Source organism: Condylura cristata, unplaced genomic scaffold (assembly GCF_000260355.1).
Source record: "Condylura cristata isolate star-nosed mole 26May11 unplaced genomic scaffold, ConCri1.0 scaffold00015, whole genome shotgun sequence".
NCBI lineage: Eukaryota > Metazoa > Chordata > Mammalia > Eulipotyphla > Talpidae > Condylura > Condylura cristata.
In genome coordinates, this window is record NW_004567116.1 from 18,832,457 (window position 1) to 18,854,461 (window position 22,005).

Here is a 22,005-nt window from a genome sequence, read left to right on the forward strand (position 1 = left end):
TACTGATAGGGACTTTGATTTTCCTTAATATAGAATTCATATTACAAAGCTGAATGATTGGTGCCACTTATAAATAAAAATGGATTTGCTACAGCTTTAGAATCCTTTATACATGTGGACTTAACTAGTTAAGCATACATTATATCATCTTACATAAGGAATAGATCTTATATTTAAAACTGGGATGTTCAATTTTAAAACAGGGCTCTTTATCCAAGGTCACAGACTATTGAAAAATTAGTATTTTGAAAACATCATGCTATTATTGTCTGTATACGGGGGAAGGGAGGTAGGCATGGGTTTTAGTCTCAATGTTCACACAGCACCTCCTGCTGTCTGCTTTAGAAAAGAACAACTTGTATTGACTGGAAGAAATTCTTGAACTAACTGCCAAGAAACACCTTCCTGTGAGAAACTTTTATTCTCAAAATGTGATTGGTTTGCCCAGTTAATTAATTTAGTGGATCCAGAAATTAATTAATTCAAAGAGTAATAATTATTGTAAATAAGAATATTTGAATTATAATTATGAAAAAATAAATCCAAACTTATTTTTAATGTTCTTTATTAAACTGGTAACCATATATTAAAAACTGGTGTAAAATATATTTTATTGCACTTCGGGTCAGTGGTTGAACTGAAATATCATTTAACTTTTAAAATATGTTAATGTCCTAAAATAGATTATGATTGATTGCTATCATTTATTTGGTATTAGTTTGATTCCATTTATTAGGCAATTTAAATTATTTAATAATGAACAAAATGTAAGACCTATTTAGGAGTAAAGGGAATATGAGACCATTCATTTAGGCATGAAAAGCACTTTTAAAGCAAATCTAACAACCTTACACTTTTTTTAGGTCTTATTAAAACACATGTTAAATTAGAGATAAGAAATAGCTCAGGAAGTAGCTATATGTTTTTTTTCTACCATTGTCCTAAATATTTATGCTTTAAATAGATATAAACTGTTGTACTAGATTAAAAAGAATCCTGTGTATCGTGAGACGATGAAACACTTTAAAATACCTATTAATTTGACTTTAAAGTTTATGATTCAAAATTGAAGAAAATAACATTTTATTAAAATAAATATTATGTAAATATAAATAAAAGTTAACTTTTTTAGCATCCTGAAATTGTCTATATCATCAACATTATAATTTAACGTTCTGCCAATTTGAAGAATATTTAAAAACCTAACCTCTTTGCATTACTAACTATAGCTTTTTTCTTGTACTAGTTGCAGTAACAAAGTTTTATATGCAACAGTTTTAATATATACATGTTTATCTAAAAATAAAAAAGAGAAAAAGAAATTTCCTCTTAGGCAAACTTTATTTGAACTGAATTTTTCTTCATTTTACCTTAGAAATAGTCTTTTCTACCTCATTTTATATAATACTGTGTTGAAGAATCATTGAGTAAAATGGAGATGGAAAATGATTTCTATTTCATTAACAACTCTAAACATTGATTATATAAATGCTGATATCTTTCCATTTATTCTATCTCTGAGATCATATCATAAACAATGCTATTGTTTTTCTGTTATTCTGTCACAAGATTACAGATTTTCAACTGGTGTTTTTAAAATCCCAAAGAAAATTGCTTTTGAATAAATTGTGATAATGTAGCTTTAAAAGAAAAGTCATAACTACTGGTTTTATGTTATAATCATACTCATTTTTCACTTTTTCATTTTAATTTGGTTATTATAGCATGCAACTGAATTAAGCCTACTACATTAATGTAGTATTAAATATATACTGATTCATGTATATAAAATGAGATATTATACTTAGGATAGCATAAAGTTGCTTAGTCTTATATTTATCACATTTATTTCCTTAAAAGTGGAAACATATTAGAAATTGCTCAGAGCTAAGCAGAATCTATTTAATTGGTAATCTTTGAAGTAGCATAACCAAGTTCTATGAAATGCAGTTAACACTTTCAGCGACAGGCCTGTTCCATCTCATTAGCATTCTTGTTATGTAGTGGTGCTGTTGGTGGGGGTGTTGAAGTAGGAATGCCATTGTGTGGAGTTCCAGTGTTTGGGGACAAACACTGCTGTGGAAGGAACGTGTGAAAAGGCCACAGTCCTGTCAGTGAATGAGGAAGGCTGTGCTTTCTGTGTGTTTCAAGCAGGGAAGCTGTCATTCATAGGCCTAACACAGCTAAACAGAGGCCAAAACACAAGCCTGTACTACCTTTTAAAATGATATTAGTGATTTTTAAACATGATCTTCTTTATTTATGATCCTATGTAGAATTTTCAGTTGCTGTTAGTAAACAAAATATATGTCAGTCTGTTGAGGAACACTGTTGAGATACATAAAAGTCCATGGAATTGTGCCAGTTGACTATATAAATAAGATTCAGCAAAGCTGATTTTAACTACGAACATGATTTTGAAGAACCGTTCATTTCTGAAAATGCTTTCCCAATTTTGATACTCCTTTGAAATGTTTTCCCCAACAACAAAATTCTTGGAGATTTTAATATAATGAATGCATAGCACTCTTTTCTTAAAATGCTATTTTAGGCAGAGCTCATAAACATAATTTTAATCATTTAAAGTGTTCACATTCTAGCTTAACAGTTGTACTAGATGGCATAATCATTTCTGAAATTCAGAGAAAAACAAAGGAAATGAGTATTTAACTATAATATCTTTGCAGTTACCAACTTAATTAGATGAAAATTGTAGTCCCTATGGTAAGTTAAGATCTAGTCTGTAGTAGCTTTTAAACTACTCCTAATTTTCAGCACTTTGGAAAGAAGTAGTCAGCTTAGAAATTAAATTTTAGCTCTTTTGATTATTTAAATAAACAGAAAAATGCTTTCATATTAAAGTATTGGGGATTTTCTAAACTTTGATAGTATATTAAAAAAATGAACTATTTATGTCTCAAGTTGTAGAAAAATGCTTTATTTCTGTTCATTTTAATTTGGGAATATGTATTTGGGCTATTTGTAATGCATCATTACTTTGTAAAATTTGTTGAAAACTATGCTATGCTGAGTGATTTAATTTTGTATTTATGCGGTCCTTTTTGTTTTTTAATTTAAACAATGTATTTTTAATACTATTTTATGTGGACTTTAAATATTCTATAGTTGATGCTTTGTTTTTAAAAATCTCAGAAGTAGATATCTATTTCAAAAATTAATTTCACTTTCTGAGCTGGAGCTAGGCTGTAACTTTATTTTGTGTACATATAATTAGACAAACAACTTTAGTTTGTCTTTTTTTTGTGGCTTAAAATTGAGATGTAGTTTCCTATTACACTAAACAAACATCTACAAAATGCTTATATTTTGTTAAAAAATTTTGTTAATGTTGGTTCATTTTACTCACACTTTAAATAAGTTTGATATTAGATATCAAGTCAGTAACAATTCTATTCAGAATATATTAAATTCAAAATATGCTTGAATTATTTAGTGCTGGAAGAATTTTTTTCTTGCAAAATATTTTAAAGGAATTTTAGAATTTTAGTTTCCCACAAAATAAGTATTAAGTTTATCTTTTCAGTCTATATTTCAAGTCAATGTCATTTATTAACATTATTGAAGGGACAACTATTTCTCTTTCATTCTGTACATATACCTTTTTTTTTTCTTTTCAGTCTGCTGGCTACTTTCCTCCTTAGATTTATTGAGATAAAATTTATGTATAACTTTATATAAATTTAAGGTGTACAGTGTGAAAATTCTGTATACATATATTGTGAAAGGATTGCTAGTTAACACCGCAACCACCTCACATAGTTACTATCTCTTTCCTGTGGTCAAATCATTTAAGATCTATTCTCTTAGTAACTTCAAGTATATAATGAAGTATTGTTAACTATGGTCACTGCACATAAGATGCCCATCTATATATGTACTTTGAAAATTGAACTGATTTAGCTTTCCTAAATACTTTGATTAGCTTTCCTGGGTAGTGCAAAAATATTTGTTTTGAACTTTTAATGTTTGAAACCATGGAACAAAAATTTATAATATTTTTATTACTAAAATCAAAATAATGTGGCAGAACTTTTAAAATGAAACCTACTTTTGAAAGTCCTGATAGGTAATTTTTGGGAATATTATGGCATTTTATTTTAGATTTGAATAATTGTTGAATTTTTGCCCCTGAAACTAAGCTGTATTCTAGTTACTTGAAGTATTTTAAGAACCTTAAACTTCTGTCTTTTTCTAAGTGTCATGCTTTGAGCAGACCTAACATCAGTTAAATGAAGTGAAAATTGCATTCTTGTCTTGATAGAGATGAAAATGGATTTCTGGTCATGAAATAGATGTAGTTGTCACTTTTTAAAAAAGGTGTCAGCAGTTTGCTTCAGCGAGTAAGGTGCCAATTCAGTATGGCAGTAAACTTGTGATCTGAGCAATCAATAAAATGCTTCAATAACTTCTGCTTCATTACACTTATAATAAGAGGCTATAGATCCGTGGCACATAAAATGTTGATAAAGAGGATATGTGGGGACTGACTGTGACAATTTTCTTGAAAGTACAGTAAGTGCAATATTGCCATCTAGAGTTTGTGCATAGGTAATTATTACAGAGAGGGGGAAAAAGTGGCAGTGAGCTAAAACAAGAACTGCTATTGAAAAATTGTTTATTTTCCCTCATTTATTCATGACCTATTCATCTCCATGGAATATTTCATTTAATTTGTCATAGTGCTATTTAAGTCAGGAGAAAAATTTTCAAAACTGTTTTTATCTCCAATTCTTTAAGAATTATACTACCAAGTGTTATTTGTGTATCATTAGCCCCCAAATGGACTTTGCCCATGAAAATTTTTTTTAAGTAACTCATTTTAGAGTTAAGAATCATTAATGATATTCTCTCCTTGCATGATAATTTATTTAGCTATGTAAAAATAAAGCATTTTGACAAAATATTTTCAATTAAAAATATTGTCTTTATTAACATCAAATGATTTTAAAGTACAGCCTTTTAAAAACAGTGTTTTAAAATATATATGTAGGTAGATTCTTGCTTATGCAGCTATGAGATTTTAATGAAGAGTGAATTCCATCTGGACATTGTCAGAGGATATTTCTACACCTTTCACACTTCAAAATGTACTAGTTATCACTTTATCTTCTTTGCTCAATTAAAAAGTACTTATCTCATTTTATAGTATTTAAGAAAGAACTAATATGGAAAATGCATTTTTTTCAATTACGCGTTACTAAGTTATTTTCCCCTTGAAAACCGTGGCCAAATTTGTGGTTGCCTGAAAGAAAATTTTTAGCTTCTTTACACTTAAGTGTGTTCTGATATTTAATATAAAATAAACTTAATATGGGTATAGAATGACTTACTAACTGTAAGTTAGTATAAGGAGAGTTAACTAATTTGGAAAGCCGCTATTTTTATTTTTTTAATTTGTATAGATAGTTTTATAAATTTATAGACCAAGGACTTCATTTCCTTGAGAAGAATACTTTGGTATTAATGCATTAGTAAAGCAGTTTTCCAGCATTATACTTGTTGAGGTATTTTCTGTTTTCATGCAGCTATGTGTTACAGTGACTTCTATAATTGTAAAAATGGAAAAGATTATAACATTCATATTTCCTTTGTCTGATCAAGGTTTTAATCCCCAAATATCCTACCTTATATTTAAGATAATTTTTTAATTATAAGATCCCTTATTTTGAAAATTTTAATCAAACTGAGTAGAAAACCTCCAAATAGGTCCTGGTAAAGTAAGTGAAAGTAGATTTGACAAATTTCTGTAAATTACTCAACTACCTACAGGTATTATTGCCTATGACTCTTTTGAAATGAGAATAAATTTTATAGAGTTACAGCAGCAAAGTGAAAGAGTGTGTTTGATAGATTCCCTGAACAGTTTCAACACCCACAGGTATTATTTGTAAGAAAACAATCATGCCGAGTCTTCAGCTGGTTAGAGAGGGCACAGCTTTCTATCTTCACCTGACATCCTATCTTTTCCGTCAACATCCTGGGCCCCCTGCCTGCCGCCCCCTCCTCCCAAAACAATAATGCTCACTGAGAGGTTTGTGTGAATGGACAAGAATATGAATTTTTCTCTTGAAGAACTAAACAGTATTAAAGGCATATTCTTAGAGGGATGAAAACCCAATCTCAAGGATTGAATAGTATTTTCTATGGTTAATGTTATTAGTGATTGTTAGTTAAAATCTTTAACAGTTATTAATTAAGAAATAGTAATTACTGATTGTGAAAGGAAGATTTTAAATGTGAATGTTTTGGACATCATTGCTTTGCTTTCTTTTATTGAGTCATATATATAGTGGTTTCTTCTCACCTGTTGTTAATAGCATTAATTTGAGTAAACACATATCATTACCAGAAATTGATTATTTTAGCCAATATAATTCATTATTTGCTTATATTTTATCTATATATTAAAAGATGAAAATGAGTATCATATTAATTTGTTACCCTTCTACCAAATTAGCTACTTTAGAAAATCACTTTTACATAATCTTCTAAAAATAACCTGTATCTTGCTACATTTAAAAAATATTTTAAATACTTAAGCAAAGCCAGTCATGCATGGGTAAAGATATGGCAAGAGTCCATACCATTTGCCAACCGCTAAGTTATGTGACTGGGAAGTAAATTTTGAAATTTTCAGAGAAGACGATAGCAAGAGCCCAGTACTCAACTTTGGCAAGCCACAGGTTTAGTTTTGTCTTGAAGAGCTGTTCTTCCTGATATATTCTGAAATACTTGTGATTAAATTTTAATTTGATATAAAGTAAAATTCAGACCATCAGTCTCACTACCCACATTTAAAGTGCTTAATAACCACATCACTGAACATTCTGTTGGAATTCCATTGTTCTAGAAAAAAAAATCAGTTCATTTATATTTCTGTTTCTGCCTTTAGATTCTACATTCTTTGACTAACAAAATAATAGAGAATTTTTAAACTTGATCTGAGTTTAGTTCACATTGGGTAGACAAGGTGCTCCAGTCTTGATAAAACAAAATAAATTATAGGAAAAAATCCAAACCCACAGAGTTCCAAATCTATTTGCCATCTAACCACCAGGTGGACACCTTTTGGACTTTCAGTTTCTCTGGAATCCTTAAGTCCTATATTTCTGGCAGTCACTGAATTATTCTTGTTTGCCAGGAAAATTATTCTCCATCAGCACACAAAAAAGTAGTAAACAAAAGAGACAAACTAATGATGAAGTATTTATTTGCTCTTCTGTTTATTAACAAGTTTGAGAACATAGAAAATTCTTCAAGACCTTGACCTTAGGAAGCTTACATTCTTGTTTTGGAGGTAAGACATACTCACACAAAACTATAAAGAAATATATTAGAAATTATTAAGCATTATATCACAATTATTAGAAATATATTAGAAATTATTAAGCATTACATCATAAATGATGAAAATATATTTTTAATATTGTGGAAAGTTAAAAGAAAGACTAAAAATAGAATAAAAAGCTAACTTTCAAAAAAAAATTATTTATTTATGCTTATAGAACTGGGGTACAGGCCAGAGGTGTAGTGGGTGAGAGGATTTACCAGAGCAGAGCGGGCAGCAGATTAGATGGACAAAGTACACTGCTGAGGGATAACAGCAGACCGGTCAGAAGAGGTCTGCCATATCATGTGGGTCAACTGCTTGGAGGGGAAACCTGCGTCAGTAGTTTCGGAGAACTTCATAATGTGGTACTTTAATCCATTGCGCTACCAGGGAGAACCCCCAAAAAGCACAGTTTTTTGTTCTTTTAAGATTTATTTATTTGTGCATATAGAACTGGGTACAAACCAGAAGTGCAGGGGCGGTGAGAGGATTCACCAGAGACAGAGTCTGGAGCAGAACAGGCAGATGGAGGAAGAATACTGCTGAGGGGAGCAGCGGGTGGGTCAGGAGAGGTCTGCCTTGCCATGTGGATCACTTCCGGGGCAGGCGGGGATCGAATTCATGCAGAAGTGGCTTTAGCTTCTTAGTACAGTGCTTTAACCCGCTGCACCACCAGGGAGGGCCTAAAAAACCAAAGTTTTTAAAGGTGAAGTGAGCAGCAGATGCCATCCAATGTAATCCTAATGTTTTATAGATGATAATAACAGAATAAACAATGTTCATACCCATCTCACTGGGTTGATAAGAGAAATAGTAAATGACCAGGAGGTCTTAGCTATCACCATCATCTTCATATCTTTATTATTTTTTTCAGCTTCATTGAGATTTAACTGATAAAATTGTAAGATATTTAAAGTGTACATCATGGTGATTTGATACCTGTATACACTGTGAAAGGATTTCTACTGTCTAGTTAGTTAATACATTCATTAAGTCACATGTTTGTTTATTTTCATGAGGATATTTAAAGTCTACTCTCAGCCAATTTAAATTAAACTGTTTTATCAACTGTAGTCACCATTAAATCCTCAAACCTTAATTACTTTATAGGTCAATGTTTTTATCCTTTTCCTAATTTCTCACTACAATCTACTTGCCCTTAGGCCCCGACAACTAACTTTTCTAATTCTGTTTTTATAAGCTTGACATTTTATTTCCCAGGTAAGTTATATCTTTATTACTAATATTATAGATAAAGCATTTGAAATTAATGACAATAAGTTTAAAATGTGACGAGCTAAATTATAATGGAACTAGGGCCCAATCTTTACTGTTAGAACAGGCAAGTCATTCTTCACTAAGTGAAAGAGGAGGGTTTGAAAAAGGGGCTCATATAGACAGTTACATAAAATTTAGCTTGAATAAGATATTTTCAGACAGGTCAGATTTGATTTTTGGTGAGCTTTGAAGATAATGAAAACTTAAAATGAATAGGGTTAAATAATTGATATTGAGGAAATTAAGTCAGTGGGTATAAAGATTTCTCAAAGTTTGCAAGTAGTCCCCTTTTTTTGCAGTTCATAGTATATTAAGTAATACAGAAATATCAAAACAGGATTTAAAAAGCTTCAGGTACATGTACATAAATACACTTTTTTTAAAAAAAGATTTATTTATTTATGCATACAGAGCTGGGGTACAGGCCAGAGGTGCGGGGGTGGTGAGAGGCTTCACCCAAGACAGAGTGGCAGAGTGGGAACAGACAGATTGATCGAGGAAGTACACTGTTGAGAAGAGCAGTGGGCGGGTCAAGAGAGGTCTGCCAGGCCTTGTGGATCACCTCTGGGGCTGGGATCAAACTCATGCTGAAGTGGCTTTAGCTTCTCAGTGGTGTGCTTTAACCCGCTGCACCAACAAGGAGGGCCCCATAAATACACTTAAAAAAATTATTTATGCATACAGAACTGGGTATTGGCCAGAGTTACAGGGGTTGGTGAGAGGATTCACCAGAGACAGAGGATGGAGCAGAACAGGCAGATGGACCAAGGACACTGCTGAGAGGAGCAGTGGGCGAGACAGGAGAGGTCTGCTGCGTCATGTAGGTCAGCTCCCTGGTTGGGGATCTAACTCATGCTGAAGCATCTAAGGCTAGATTCACAGTGCTTCACTTTAACCCATTACGCCACCAGGGAGGGCCCCATAAATACACGTAAAATCAACTCTGCCAACACGTTTCTGCTACAATGTGACATAATTGTTCTGTTTGCATGATAATTACAAGACTTTAAAAATAACATTTATTCGTAAATCAATAGGTGACATAGTTTAATGATAGGATAAAAACGTTTATAACACCTGTCTTCTTTGGTTGATCTTGTCACTGTATTTCTTTGACCATATGCATGACTTTATTTGGAAGTAAGGAAAATGAATAAATTTGTGGTCCATTTTGAATCTCAGGGTTGGGGCACCTGAGGTCCTCGAGTAGTGTTAAGACTGTGGATAGAGAAGAGAATCACTGAGTTTGGAAGGTGTGTAGAGTTTACTTTGGAAAAGAGATACACGTTTGAAGAAAGTTAATTCACTAAGTTATGCTAACAAATATTTTTAAAATTTTGTCAAACCTGATTCAACGTTTCAAACAAAGCCCCACTTATGGTAGTGCAGGGGAAAGTGAAAAAAATGTTTGATTCAGATCAAATAATTTAAACATTTCTTTAGGGTAACAGTAACTTTTTGGATAAAGAAGCGCAGATGTTTATATTTCTGCTATTCCATTTTTCTTTTCACTAGTATTATGAGGTTTAGTTTTCCATCCTTTTATTTTTAGCCTATGTGTATATTCCTATTTAAAATGTGTTTCTTGTAGAAAAATTATGTACTTGGGTTTTCTGCTAACCTTACATATTTTACTTTTGATTGGAGTGTTTAGACCATTTCTATTTAATATAATTATTACTCTGAAAAGTTTTTCTCTTCTAAGTTCTTTTGGTTGGTTTAATAATTAAAGCTCAAATTAATTGGAAAAAATAATTGTATATATATATATGGAGACCTCATAAATATGGAACCTGTGAGATGACCAAAGCAGCCAGTTTATATACCTTTTAGACAAATACTACTTTGTTGAAGAGCTCACATTAAAAGGAGGCTTTAGACTTAAGTATTAATTAGTAAGAAACTAAGAATAACTTCTTCACATTGCCCTCTGGACCCTGAACTCCCTGTCTCTGACGGTAAGGATGTCTCTATGCCTCCTGGTGAAGGAGAAGGAATGATACCTCTCACATGAGAAGTTTGGAGAGGAGGGTCAAATTTGACTGTTTCTCAAGACATTAATTTGAAATACTTAGTCTAAATCTGTAAATAGTTCTATAACATATGACATATATTAATTGTATAGTATATAATACTAAGTTATAGAACACTAATATGTAATATTATGCACTATATATAATACTTTATAAAGAATAATATTCATAGAGTTTATATATAAAATTATATGTAACAAAATTATGTGTGCAGTAATCAAATAAAATTAACATGTCTTGTAATTTTTCATACTTTCTATGTTATAATATTTATTTCATTCTTAACTTACAACTTTATATCATGAGATAGCCATACTATCTCATATATATCATAATATATGTGTTTATTCACTGATTTTTACTATGCTTTCTTTCATTCTATTAATATACCACAATCTACTTTTCTAATTATTTGCTGATAGTTTCCAAATTTTCCTTCACAAACAATGTCTTTGTAAATATTTGTGTATATAACTCTTTTTGTATGTGTATGGAGATTTCTCCAGTGTATATATTTAGAAGAAAAACTGTGAAGATTATACAGATTTTTGTGAGGTATTATTATTTGCTCCACATGACTACTATATTAGTTTGCACTTTCATGGAAAGTTTGCCAGCATTCTTTATGATTCCCTTTTCTCCTCATTTCCCACATATGCATAATAGCTAATGATACTTCTGAAATAGGCTAAGGATTTTGATGTGGTTATGTCATATTTTATGTAATGGTTAATTTTATATGTCAACCTGATTTAGCTGAAAGATGCTCAGATCCTGCTAAAATATATCTTCTGGTTATGTCTTGGAGGTGTTTCCAGCAAAAATTGACTTTGAATTGGTAGGATGAATAAGGTAGATGTGGTGTCATCCAATTCACTGAGAGACTTGAGGGACTAGAAAGGCAGAGGAAAGGCATATTTATGCACTCAATTGTGATGAGACATACTTTGAATGTTGGTGCTCCTGGTTCTCTGGCCAAAGGATTTATATAGGGACTTACACTATTTGTTCCCCTTTATCAGGCCTTTGGATTTTGCCTGAAATTCTATTACTGATTTCTCTGGACCTCCAACTTCTCTGGACAGCAGATTGTGGGGCGTATTAGTCTTTGTAATTACATGAGTCAGTTTCTCCTCAGAGATCTTGTGCTCTTTTTCTCTATGTGGTAATATATGTATGAATAACATATTCATACATTTTATGCTTATAGGTTTCAGAGAACCTTCAAAATATTTCAGAATTTTTATCTGAGAATCTTAATGAGTACTTTTTTGTGGTATGAATTTCATATGAATATCATTTATGTCAATGAAATAAAATAACCTTCATTTAGACTTTGACATGTATAGGGCTATCAGTATGAAGTCTTCACTCTTTCTGTTGAGAATTTATGTCATAACTTTAACTTTTCAAAAGATTTATTTATTGGGCCCTCCCTGGTGACAATGGGTAGGGATGCATCACTGCAAGTGAGCTGCAGCCTCTTCGGCGTGAGTTTCATCCCCGGGCTCCAGATGTGATCCACATGGCACGGCAGACCTCTCCTGACCCACCCACTGCTCCCCTCAGCAATGTACTCCGTCAGTCTGCCTGTTCTGCTCCCCACTCTGTCTCTGGTGGGTCTCTCACCACCCCTGCACCTCTGGTTTGTACCCTAGTTCTGTATGCATAAATAAATAAATCTTTTTAAAAATGATTTATGCATGTAGAACTGAGGTACAGGCCAGAGGTATGGAGCAATGAGAAGATTTACCAGAGACACAGTGGGGAGCAGAACAGGCAAACTGACTGAGTACACTGCTGAGAGGATCAGTGGGCAAGACAGGAGAGATCTACTGCAACATGTGTATCTGCCCCCTGGCCAGGAGTGAACTCGTGCTGAAGCAGTTTGTAGTGCTGCACTTTAACCTTTAGCTTGTTGTGCCACCAGGGAGGGCACTATTTCATAACTGTAGAGCAAACTTTCCATTTTCTGGCCAACCCAGCATGCTATCCTGCTTAAGACACATGCATTGGGAACTGTGCCTCGTTCTCAGTTGGAACTCAATGTATATTGGTTGATAAATCAGTGAAAGAGTAAAAACTCTTGCTCACATTTTCTTTTGGACTGTACATTTGAGTTTATTTGATAAATGAACTCCTTTGTTTTCACCCGCTTTTCAATCAGTCTACTAGGATGAGCTAATTATATCTCAACACCATCGAAGTCAGTGGTTTCCCGGCCTAACAGCATCAGCATCATCCCACAGGTTCTAACTCTGCTCTTTCATATTCAGCAGATCTGGGGCAAAGCCAGCAGTCTGGCTTATTAGAAATTTGCTGAGGAGATGGTTCTGATATTCAGTTAGTTTAAAATATCACGAGAGTCTACTCTGCACAGTTGAAAATCTTTTTGCAGGCAGAAGAAAATTTTGACATAACTTTGTCCTCTCCAGCTCTCTTAACACATCTTGCATTCTCTGCTCATTTCATTTCATATAAAAAATACTTTTGCTCAATCTAAATTTATTCTAATTTTTTTAATTTACTGTAAATTTTAAAAATGCTTAGTCATTTTTTTTACCCCCCTGATGTTAGCTGTGTGTGTGATTGTGCCTGGATTATCTCATAACATCCTAGGCGTGGAGTGGCCGGCCTTAGCAGGACCATTCCTCCAGATCAGTGCTTAGACTTTAGACTTGTCTTTGCTGTGATTGCTTCTTCAAGCCATGCATGATAATCTTTATGATTTTAAAGTGAAACCTAACTTATTCTGAAAATTTTGCTATCAATTTTAATAAAACTATCTATCCACAAAGTTTTACTGAAAATCTGTAACTTGCAATAGAATTGGGATTATTTCTAGCCTGGTGCACAAACAATATATAATATACTAGTTGATCAGAATGAAGAATGAGGAGGAGGAAGTAAATGTGGAAAACTTTTTAAAAGTAAGAATACAGGTTTTAGGTTACTTTTATTAACTTTGATTAATGTTGTCTAATTAGAATCTAAATTTTTCATCTTTTCCAACCTATCACCTGTTTGACATATAGCTCTTACATCTCATTGTGACCCTTCTTTCTTTTCATAAGAGTATATTTATGCCAATTGTGTAGAAGCCAGAATTTGGCTCTTGTAGCCTTTTGCAACTGTCATTTGAATTCTGGACAGTTAATGTAGCACAAATAACCTGATGTCAGGAAATATAAAAATCAAGGCAGCATTCTAGTGATGTTAGCTTTAAAAAGGCGATGCCTATTTAAGGAAAATAGTCTTTGTTACGTTTATGTAGTATCTGAAAATAAAAAAAATAGAAAATAGAATCTAAAAAGGACATTATTACTTTACTCTTTTTTCCTTTAAAATTTTTTCCTGAGTCATATTCTATTGTGAAAATATACCATATCTTCTTTATCCACTCATCCGTTGTTGGGCACTTAGGCTTTTTCCATAATGTGGCTCTTGTAAACAGTGCTAGAGTGAATGTAGAAGTGTACATATCCCTTCCAGTTAGTGTACTTGCAATCTTCACACGTATACCTAGGAGTGGACACTTAGGAGTAGAAATGGCTGGGCCTTACGGTATATCTTTTTTTAATATTTTGAGGTATCTCCATTGTTTTTCATAGACACAGGACAGACTATGTTTCTTCCAACAGCATAAGAAGTGTTATTTTTCTCAATATTCTTGTCAACATTTTTTGTTTCTGCCTTTTTTTTTTTCCTACGGGCCATTCTTATTGGAGTAAGGTGTAATCTCATTGTGGCTTTGATTTGCATTGCCTTTACAATAAGAGATGTTGAACATATTATCATGAACCTGTAGGCCATCTATATGTCTTCTTTGTAGACATGTATTTATTATTATACCTAATTTTTTATTGTGTTCTATATTTTCTTTTTGTTGAGTAGTGTGAGTGCTTTGTAGATCTCGGCTATTAATCCATTGTTGGATGATTGAGATGAGAATATTTTTTCCTAGTCAGTAGGATCTTTTCATTTCAATTATAGCTTCTTTTGTTGTCAGAATGTTTTATTTTGATGGAGTCCCATGTGCTTATTTTTTTTTCTTGTAATTGGAGTCACGTCCAAAAAGACATTCTTTAAGCCAAAGTCACTGAGTGTTTTGTCTGTTTTCTTCTGTGGTTTCCAGCCATACATCCATGTGTTTAATCCATTTCGAATTAATTTTTGTGTATAGTATGAGAGAGTTGTCCAGTTTCATTTTTCTGTATGTGGCTGTCCAACTTTCCCTATACTTTTCCCTTTCTTGATTGTAGACTCTTGACTCCTTTGTTATAGAATTGCTGCCTATATAAATGTGAGTTTGTTTCGTGGGTCTTGACTCTCTTACATTGATTTATATGTCTACTTTTATTCCAATACTTTACTGTTGTTATTAGTGTAGTTTTGTAATGGTATAGTTTGAAGTCTGAACATAGGATGCCTCCATTTATCTTCTCTTCTAGATCAAGATTGTTTTGACTATTTGTAGTCTTTTGGGATTCCATGTAAATTTTAGTGATGTTTGGTCTATTTCTCTGGATGATGCCATTGAAACTTTATAGGGGTTTCATTGAAACTATATATTATTTTGAATAAGATGGGCATTTAACAATGATAATCCTTCCTATCTGTGAGCTTGGAATATATTTCCACTTCCTTGTGTCTTCTGTTTCTTTTAGCAGTGTCTTATACTTTTGTTGAACAAGTCTTTCACTTGGTATGGTAGGTTTATACCTACACATTTAGTACTTTTCGATACTACCATAAAAGGGATTATATTCATGATTTCTTTATTTTCTAGTTTGTAATTTGTATGTAGGAATGCAACAGACTTTTGAATATTTATTTTTTCCTGCCACTTTACTTATTATTATTTTTAATAATATTTTGAGTAGAATCTTCAGGGTTTTGTATGTTTATGATCATGTCACCTGCAAATAGTGATAGTTTCAGTTCTGTTTTCCAATTTTAATTTCTTCTATAGTTTTCTCTGTCTCGAATGTTCTAGCTAGAACTTCCAATATTATGTTAAATACTAGAGATAAGTGTGGCATCCTTGTTGTGTAGATTATCTTAGAGGAAAAGTTTTCACTTTTTCACATTGAGTATAATGTTGGTTGTGGGTTTGCATGCATGGCCTTTAATATGTTAATACGAGGCATGTTCCCTCTAAACCCATTTTAGTAAGAGTTTTTAATCATCAGTGGATACTAAATCTTATTAAATGCTTTCTTAGCATCTATCAATATTATCATATGATTTTAATATTTTCTTTTGTCTATATAGTTAATTATGTTGATTGGTTTGCATATGTTGAATCATCCTTGCATCTCAGGTTTAAAACTCTTTTGGTCATCATGTGTAATCCTTTATTTCAATAGCTACAAATACCGTTGAGTAAGTCAAAGTTTTCAAAAACAAAGACTAGTATTCTAGCACATTCATGAATTCTGAAGTGTTTTTTTTTTTTTTTGAATTCTGAAGTGTTAAAGACTTTTATGGCAGAAAGTCACCACAAGATTTTTATATGTATGTAGTAAAAATTAATAATTGATTTCAAATGTTGATAAACATTCCTAATCATTAGGGATCTTACTACATAGCTAAAGTCTCAATCACCTGACAATTTCTGTTTTTTTATGACCCCTGCTATAGAAGGAAATAATGTTCATATCATTCACATTATTCATATTAATACTTACAGTCCCTTTCTAACCAGATTAGTGGCAATTCCAGTGTTTTTCTGGAATTTCCCCCTTTTGAAGTTTATCTCTGTCCTTTACCATTAACATATCTCATTTGGAAATTTCTCATTGTATTAGGGAAGCTGTGCTAACTCTAATATCTTTGTAGGGAATGGGTCAGAAGCCTCATTATATTTTGTTTTAGCTATTCTTTGGTTCTGATAGGAAAATGGGGGAGAGGATATTGTTTTAAGTCATAGATAAGACTGCATGTCACCCTTTACAAGAACAGTAATAGTTGATTTGCCTAAGTCTATGAAACTAGCCAGAGCCACTCCTAAGCTGCTCTCCAGAAAAAGGAAGTCCTATTTGAAGAGGATTTGCTGCTTCCATTTTTAGGCAGAAAGATGATTATCAGATTTAAAATGCAGCAAAAACTGACAAAACAGTTGTCTTATGGGGAACTTTGTGAGTATGTATGTATATATGCAATACACACTTATGTGTTGTGTATATCTATCATATCTACACAAACAGGAAACATGTTTTGATATGCTTGACATGTTTGATATGCTTGCTTTACACACATTTAATTTCTTAAATGTGGGACTTATAATCCTGTTTTGAACATGGATTTGATGATAGTACTCACCTATATTCATGCACATCTTTGTTAAATATATAACTCTTATAATATCTTGCTTAACTATTATTTATAAAAGTTTAATAATTTAGGCCCTCCCTGGTAGCACAACAGATTGGAGTTCAGCACTGCAAACTGGCCATAGCTTCTTCAGTGCGAGTTGGATCTCCTGCCAGGGAGGTAATCCACATGGCCCTGCAGACCTCCCTTGTAACTAACACCGGCTGCTCCCCTCAGCAGTGTACTTCCTCATTCAGCCTGCCCTGCTCCCCAATCTGTCTCTGGTGAATCCTCTCACTGCTCCTGTGCCTCTAGCCTATACCCAGTTGTGTGTGCATAAATGACTAAATCTTTAAAAAAAGGTTGAGTGATTTATATAATTTCTGAATATTTAAAATTTGTTTCTAGTGATTTGTGAATGTTTAAAGTATTAAATATATGTTAATTTGTGTCTCTATTTAAATGTATGTATTTATTTCTTATATTAGTTAAATCACTAAAGGAACGGCAAGAAAAATTACCCTAAATTAGCATATTTAACAATTTAGTTCTATTATATAGCAAATAATCTTTTTCTTCACAAGAAAACTATATAAGTGAACTAAAATTATTAAAACACATTTTTGTTATCTTATTTGTAGCCCGTAATTTCTGAAGTTCAATTTAAGATATATTGTCTATTTAAATGATACTAAATTCTTCCTCAGTCATCTGTTTCCTGTCACTTCCTATTATTTTGTACTTGTTGATCAGTCCTTAGGGGAAATCCAAGACTGTATGGCTTTCTTATCTGCATAATGCTCAGTGAGGGCATGGTTAGAAGGTGGCCTCCCCTCCCCACAGACTGGCATTTTTACCCAATCTTATGCCCACTGTTAATCTCATGGGTTTTTGGTCCAGTGAAGCAAAATGAATGCAACTCTTAAAGAATACTTAAACTTTAAGTCTTTGTATTTTATATTTTATATCACTTTTAGCACACATTTTTGAAATTTTGTCATCATTGTCCACTATTTCATTCCCCCTCAACAAAATTTAAAATATTAACCACTGTTGAGAATTTTCATTTCAGTAAAACCATGTGTAAATGACCTTATTACTTTTTTTAATAGTCTGGGGATTGTATATGCTCACATTTCTCATTATGGAGACATATTATATCCAACAGCAAAACAAAGGGATCAATTTGCTATTAAAGAAACACCTTTTCTTTGTTTGGGAGGGCACTGATTTGGGTTATTCAGTCTACTTATTCCTTTGACCAAATGATGTAGTGGTGGTGGGGGGATGGGGGCGGGGAGGATACACACACACAAAAAACGGTAATGTTTTATGAAGGTATCTGATTGATCTCATTTACATAAGCCCCAGGTATTGCTAAACCCATTATAATTTGTGTTGACAGTTACAATGGAAGGAAATGTTTAAATTTAATTAGAAATTAAAGAGACTTCACATTTCCTTACTCAAGTAAATTATATCCACAGCCTCCTTACAAATCCATGAATCTCAGCTTTAGATCCTATTTATAGCCTTGAATAGATTTAAGTTAGTGATTTTTGGCAATAATAATTCACAGGTGATACATTGTATTTTAGTTTGCTTTACATCATGGAACAATGTAAGATCTCATTAAGGGGATCTTACATTGAGGTAAGATTGTAAAGTCCTATTTTCCTGTGACCAAAAGTAACTTATAAATTCATAACTTATACCATGAAAATATCCATTTTCCTATTAACTTTTCACCAAGTGGTTTTAACATCCATTGATGACTCTCTACTTGTCTTTAAGGCATAGATAAATGCATATTCTAAAAGTTAAAGTCATCTAAAAGTTATGTGTCCCAGAAATGTTCATGGTCACTGGGTACAGCTGTAGATGGGTAAGTTTCAGCTTTGGGGATAGAGGTGAGGTTGTCAAATAAATTATAGGGCAACCAGTTAAATTTAAATCTTAGATAAACAACAGATAATCTTTAGTTTAAGTTTATATGAAATACAGGATGAGATGTTGAAAGTTATTCAGTGTTTATTTGCAATTCAAATTTAACAACATTATAAAGTTTTATTTGCAAATCTGTTAACTCTAGGTTATTAAGGCTGACTGGTAAGGTAAATGATGGGGACTAGAAATACTTAGGTAAAACCCTAGCTGGATAAACTATAAGTAGATTTAAAATACCATTGCAACTTTTGTGGTTTTATTAATATTGGCAGTCATACAAGAGATCTTTAATATTCTGTTTTTAATTTTCTTTGGTCAAAGAATAAGAGCTGTACTTTTTTTTGGTAGAACTGAGGTACAGGCCAGAGGTGCAGGGGATGAGAAGATTCATTGGACAGAGTGGGGAGCAAAAAACAGGCAGACTGAAGTAAAGTGCAAAGGGGAGCAGCTTGGGAGACAGGAGAGGTCTGCTGCACTATCTGTGAGTTAGCCCCCTCCTGGGGATCAAATTCAGGTCATGGTAATAGTGGAGAAATAATCCTTAGGCCACCAGGAAGGCCCAAAAGATGTGCTTAAAAGTAGACTGAATGTTTCTTTGTTTTTGATTTAGTAAAGTTAACCCTGGAAACACCACTATAGCATTATGTTAATTTTTACTCTAGAATCCCAAGCTTAAATTCTTCTCTCATATATCTTTGAATAAGCGTATTATCATATAAGGCAAAAGTTCTATGTACTGTCTTTGGAATATTCAGGTGGTAATACTTCATCTTTGTGCACGCTACAGTTTCTGTTTCACATGCTTACTTAATTCTGCTGTTGTACTATGAAAGCAACGCGAGACAGTATGCACATATGTAAAATATACTTTCATTCCCTTTTTCTGTATAAGGGCTTGAATAGCTTACATTATTTTTAAGCTTGGTGCTTTATACTTTTTGACATTACTATGAATGGTATTTAAAAAATAATTTTTTATCTTTTCTTATTTTATTGCATTGATTTGGTCTTGTAGAATAATAAGATGCACTTTGCCAAAAATATGAATGACAAATAAGTCTACGTGAAAAGTTGTTCTACATTTGACATCATGAGGAAATGCAAATTAAATGACATGGAGATATCAATAATAATAAATAACATGGAAACATTAATTATTATAAATACCAAAATCTAGAATGCTTGCACCATCAAATGCTGGTGAGGATGTGAAGCAATAGGAACATTCAATCCTGACAAAAAGGTACAGCTGCTTTAGAAGACAACTTGGCAATTTCTTATAAAACTAAACACGTGCCTAATGTGATAGTGGTATTCCTTGGTATATACTAAAAAATGTTAAAAACTTTCATTAATACAAAAACTTGCACACATTTATTTATAGTAGTTTTATTCAAAATTGCCAAAATCAGGAAGCCACCAAGATGTTCTTTAGTAGGTGAATAGATAAGAACTGTGGTACAGCCAGGCAGTGAAATATTATTCAGCACTAAAGAAATAAGCTGTCAAGTCATGAAATGGTATGGGAGAAACTTAAATGCATAATACTAGGTAAAATAACCCAATCTGAAAAGTATATATACTGTAAAAGTCCAACTATATGATATTCTGTATAAGACTGAATCATAGAGTTAATGAGAAGATCAGTGGTTGTCAGAGTTTGGGGCAATGGTGGGAGGGAGGAATAAATTGAGCACAGAGGATTTTTTTTTTATTAATTATAAAAATTTATTTTTAAATCATTTTGTACCTTTTCTCATCTCAGTTGTAATTCCAGTGGACTTCCCATTACCAATCCACCTGTGTGCCATCACCATAGTCCCGTGTACTCCCCTCCTCATTTTTGATCCCATTCCCTACTCCACCCCCATAAATTGTTTCTGGTATATAGTTGTTCATTATTATTTTTTCCCCCTGGTCCTTTATCCTCCTGCTATGAGTGAAACCATTTGGTATTTTTCTTTTTCTTTCTGGCTTATTACACTAAGCATGATCCCTTCTAGTTCCATCCATGTTGCTGCAAAAGGCATGTGTTTCTCTTTTTTGATTGCTGAGTAATATTCCATTGTGTTTATGTACCACACCTTTTTAATTCATTTACTTTCGGGCATTTGGATTGATTCCATATCTTTTCTATTGTAAATAAAGCAGTAATAAACATTGGGGAGAGCACAGAGGATTTTTTTTATTATAATAGTTTATTTTTACATATTTTTGTGCATTTTTCATCTCAGTTGCAATCCCCTTGGGTTTCCCATCACCAAATCACCCATGTGTCATCCCCATAGTCCAGTGCATTTCCCTCCCCCCACTGTTTTTGATATAGTCTCTTTTCCAAGGAATACCCTCACTGAATCCCTGATTGTGTGAAGCATCATTACCCTTATTACCCCACAGGATACAACAGCTTCTGCATGTTTAATCACTCTTTGGAGTAAACACACCAGGAAGGCCAATCCTTTCCTACCTTTGAATTTGGTTATATTGGTTTTGAACATGGCTATGTTGTTTGGACTTGCTTTGTAAAGTTTTATCTTACTTGTTAGGACCACAAATGTATTGTGGTCTGAAAATCTTGGTAAAATTCAATTATTTGCAAACATGTTTAAGGAGAATGGCCTGTATGAGAGAACTCCAGTTCCCATCATGCCAGCTTTGTGACTGGATGGAGCCCAAATGCTGAGTTCCTAGGTACATAAACCATTCAGTCTTGTATTTCTTTTATAGCTCACAGTTCAAACACTTTTGAGATGTTTTTATTGCCTCTGTGATATACTGTGGTGGCAGATTCAAATTTCAAGGTCACTGTATTTCCTTGCTGCATCAAACTGAAGCAAACAGGAACTCTAAATTTTTTTTTTATATAAAACCAAATACTATTTATACTTTTAAGGCACACAAGAAGAAAGCCTTTAAGAAGCTTAAAAAAAGATGTGCTAGTTCTGACACATCCTGTCTTCTGACAGTGAGCTCCAGTCTTTTATGGATTTAAAATTAATCGTTTGGGGCCCTCCCTGGTGGCGCAGCAGGTTAAAGCACTGCACTAAGAAGCTTAAGCCTCTTCCACATGAGTTCAATCCC

General features: G+C 32.9%; 1 protein-coding gene across 1 annotated transcript in view; it reads left to right on the forward strand.

Annotated features, from left to right (window-relative positions):
* The window catches only part of DCDC1 (doublecortin domain containing 1), a 161,582-nt gene that overhangs the window by 65,264 nt on the left and 74,313 nt on the right, over positions 1-22,005 (forward strand). The gene's annotated exons all lie outside the window — the stretch shown is intronic.